This window comes from Rutidosis leptorrhynchoides, chromosome 1 (assembly GCF_046630445.1).
Source record: "Rutidosis leptorrhynchoides isolate AG116_Rl617_1_P2 chromosome 1, CSIRO_AGI_Rlap_v1, whole genome shotgun sequence".
Lineage (NCBI taxonomy): Eukaryota > Viridiplantae > Streptophyta > Magnoliopsida > Asterales > Asteraceae > Rutidosis > Rutidosis leptorrhynchoides.
Genome location: NC_092333.1, coordinates 701,009,309 through 701,014,147, shown reverse-complemented (window position 1 = coordinate 701,014,147; position 4,839 = coordinate 701,009,309).

Here is a 4,839-nt window from a genome sequence, read left to right as displayed (position 1 = left end):
CATTTGCAAGAAATCAGTAACAATTTAAATTATTGAGGGTGATTAGCGTAGAAAAATGATCAAATTTTACCAAAGTTTCCAAATATATTGGCGTTTGTTTGCTGAATGATAAATGGTGCATATCATTTGTTCATTCCGTCTTGTTGTTACATCACATTTATTTTTCATCTTGTCGTCAAAATTAGTTGCTTTTGCTGAATTTAATGTCAGTCTTTGAAAATGCATTGTTTTACCCTGTTGTGTACATAAGATAAACTGCAAAAATATATACATATTTTTGAAGTTTGGTATATTACCCCACATTCAAAAATTATTAAAATCTAATAATAAAAGTTAGAAAATTATAAAAACTATCACAATATTAACATAAGTGTTAAATGTAGTAACATTACAAAAATAAATAAAACTAAATAAACTAGGGTTGATACTGATACCAGTAGGGGTTCCATGCATAACCGTATGTGTTATAAAATGCTTTAGCTGGGTTATAAGTAGGATACAGTGGTTGGATCTCTATAGACCAGGGAGGAAATACGGGCTTTGGAGTAGGAATATAGTTTCTACCTATATGTTGGCAATGTGCCATGATATGGTTTTGATGAACTTGCCAATATTCAAATGCTCGATGTCTAGCATTTTCATACTCTTGTGATGCTATAAACCTTTGCATTTCTGTCATTTCATTTCCCCCTCCCACATTACCTGGCTGTTGATTTCTTTCAACCTGTGGATGTCTTCCATTATATTGTACTGCGGCGTTATTTCGCCTCTTCAAAACCTTAGCACCATGATATACATTTAAACCAATTGTATCGTGGGGTTCTGGTTCTTCGATTAATAATCCCCCCGACTTATATCCACATCGAGATACTCAGCAATTAATGTAATAAATATACCACCTCCTATTATACTGTGCGGTCTCATCCCCCTAACCATAGCCGATAAATAATAACCCACACAATAAGGTATACTTACAACGCTTTGTGGGTCTCGAATACACATGTGGTAAAATAAATCTTGCTCATTTACCTTTTCCTTATTTTTACCTCGCTGTGTAATCGAGTTCGCTAGAAACCTGTGAATTACTCTTAACTCAGCTTTATCTATATCCAAATAAGAGTAATTTCCCCCTTTAAATCGGTGATGGCTAGTCATTTGACTCCATACACCATGCGTATCAAAATTTTCATCAATCTTCCTACCATTTAATATCAACCCTCGACAATCGGCAGATGCTAGCTCCTCAGGCGTATATATACGTAAGGCCTGAGCCATGTCTAGTAGAGACATGTGGCGCATCGAACCTCCTAACAAAAATCTAATAAAAGTTCGATCGGTTAAACTAGCTACCCGATCATTTATTTCTATACTACACAATAATTCTTCACACCATACTTTATATACAGGTCTACGCATGTTGAATAATCGTACCCAATTGTTAAAAGTAGAATTATCATACCTCTGTGTAAGTAATTCTCTAATCCGTTCGCCCAATCCTACGGCTTCTAACGGTTCCCATTCTATTACCCTAGGTACTTCAACAGCTTTAGAATGAAGAGTGTGCAAGCTCCTTTGGTATTTTGGATAATCTATCCAACGTCTGTCTAATCTCAAGTTCGGGTGCAAATCTTCCACGTGCATATCTGAAAATGTCATAACTGGATGAGGTATATCTTGTTTGTAATAGTTATCAACATCTTGTTGTTCCGCATTCTCAGGAGGAGCAATGCGAGCTTGGGATGAAGATTCAACCCTTTCAGTCTGCAAAACACATCAAACACAATTTTTGTGCATCCAAATATGCATTAGTGTCAGCAAAATCATCAATCAAAATAATTACAATGACATGTTCAATTTATATCAAACTTATGCTTATTTTCATATTTTTATCAAATCTACACTTTTTTAAATAAGCATATACGAAATTGTTTGCCAAGTTCATAAGTATTCAACTCAAATAACATGTCAAAATAATCATTATTAGCAATTAAACAAGTTTCAAATGGCATTATCTCTTAAAAATTAAGTTCATGAATTTTAGACTTGAAAAAGTCCACTTTAATTCTCAAAAATCTTGTTTAGGCTCAAAGTTTGTCTCATTTAACTACCTAAACATGTTACATTACTTAATTTAGCAATAATTCATGACAAAAATCGGCCATAACCTGTTTATATCAAAAAGCCCCAAATTGCTCAAGAACACAAACCCTAGATTACTCAAAATTTGAAGTTTAAGGCTTCTAATCATATTAAATAGAATCAATCTAGGTTATACAAGCATAATACATAAGCAATTTAAGCATAATTACAATAAAAAGCATCAAAATTGAATTGAGTATAAAATTGCTCAAGAACACTAATTTTTCGGATTAAAGGGTGATTTGGTGTAGAAATTTACCGTTTTCCTTGAGTAATTCCTTGATAGCATCCTTCTCAACATGATTTTGTGAAAGATTTGATGAAAAATGGCCAAAAATTGCGAATTTGTGTGTGTTTTCGTGTGTGTTTTTCGCAGTATTTGAGTTTGGTTGGGAAGAAACTGGTATGTTCGATCTCTTTTATTTTTTTCTGGATTTCGCAACCTCTGCAAGTCGCGATGGTGTTTCCCTTCAAACTCCGCGAGTCGCGGAGCTTATTTTTTGTTTTTTTTTAAATCTTTAACTTATAAAACAAATATTAACTAATTTTAAAAATTTGTTTCCCTTATTATTTAGAACGAGGTCGTTTCGGATCGATGTCCTAGTCCGTCCCTCGACAAAATTTTAAAATTTGTCTATTTAAAGCGCGGTTTTAAAAGCAAAGATTTTTGGGTTTTTTTTATGTTTTTGGCATACTTTAAATCAATAAGATTAAAAATAATGATAATAAAAATTCTCGTCCCTCCCTCGGGTAAAGCAATTTCGGTTCAACGACCTAGTCTTCAACTTACGACGAATTTTTAAAAATTATATTTTTAACTTAGCAAAATAAAGTAATTTTTGTTTTTAAATTCACACTAAACTTAAATTTAAAATGCATAAAATTAAAAATTCATATTTTAAAAATTCACACCAAACTTAAATTATATTTTTGTTTTTATACATACAAACTTATATTAAAAATATTAATTTTCCAAATATTTACAATTTTAAATATATTGATTTAAAAAGTTTACAATATCAGTTTAAGATTTATATATTAATTTTAAAAACATCGTAAAAATAAAATTAAAAATCTTTTTGGCTTTTATCCCACTTTAATCAATCAAATATTATCAAAAATATGCGCCCCTCTTTTCGGTAAAGTAATTTCGGTTCATTGACCTAATTTAACTCATGACGAATTCTTGAAATATTTTGGGTTGATTGATTAAAGATATTTATACCTTAAGAATAAACGGTAAATTTCGCAGTGATGTAATAAATTTTTGTATGATATCAACAATTTCGGTCGCAAGACCTAATTTCATTGAATACCAATTTAATACTTTATAGCGAACAAATTAGCGTTTATTATCAAAAGGTTAAAAATAAAAATAAAAATAAAAATAAAAACTGTACAAACTTACCTGTGAAATAGATTTCTTAGTGATATGCTCTAGCCCACTCATTAGATAGTCGGACTAATTGGTTTTCCATGGCTACATAGGCGTAACCTCGAGCATTTAATGTTTTTCTTCTAAACATATTGATATTACTCAAAATATACATATCATTAGTCACAATATCAAGTCCTATCGTCGGTTATTTCATACGAATTTGTAATATTTCCATTATTATTCCGTTGTATTGTAACTAAGCATAGAATCATTGAATACTCGAAGAAATGTTGAAGATAATGAATGAAACAACTCAAAGATCAAAACCAGAACAAGAAATGAAGAAACAGAAAAATGAATGCTACAGTGCGCGCCGCGCACTATCCGCGCACACCACCGCGCACTCAAGACTTTGATCAGAACATTTGATTAAAATGGAAACCAGAGAGCGCCCCGCGCAAGTTCAACAGAGCGCGCCGCGCACAACAGAGCGCGCCGCGCACAAATACCTGAAACGTTCTAATTGAAGTGCGATCGTGAACTGGAAAGTAAAAGTGTGGTAGGTGAGTAGTGCGCTCCGCGCACCCCTTATGTGCGTGCCGCGCACAGTGCTTTCCAGCTACTTTTCAGCCTTTTTAAACCTCTTTCCAGCTTCATTCCAAGTGTGCCAGTTTTCTTTCTGTTCAGAGACGAAAACATATCATTCAAAACAGTTCTTGAGCTTATCAAAGTGCATCTAAACACTAAAATCATTAAAGATTCAAGGATCATTCAAGGGCTTCATCCAAGATTACTCTAAAAAGGTCAATCTTGTATTTACAATGAATTCTATCTTTGTTACTGTTATGTTTAAGTTTTCTAGCATGATTGTTGGCTAGTTCCTTTTATGTTCATCTAGATAAATAACCGAGATGTTGAATGTTTACTTTTGATTGATAGTTACCATGCACGATAGTTTGATGTTTGAATACAAGAACCATTTTTGTTAAGTTTAATCTTTTCGATTCAACTAGTTAGTATACTTGTTCAACTAAGAAACACCATCTTGCTGATTTAGTATATTGATTTACACCTAGTGACAAGTGTTTGCCCATCTTTTACCAAAAGGGGTAAGTTGCGTTCAAACGGTTAATCTATATAGGAATGTAAGAACGACTCTTGTAGATACTCTCAGATAGCTTAATTGATATGTGTAGTTGTCTAGGTGAACGATCAATTCCCTAGAATCTGTTATACACATTTTCACTACTCAATTTCATATAACTAATAGGTGTTAGTAATTTGCCTTATCTAGTGACGTTTATAGGGATCTTATTACCACA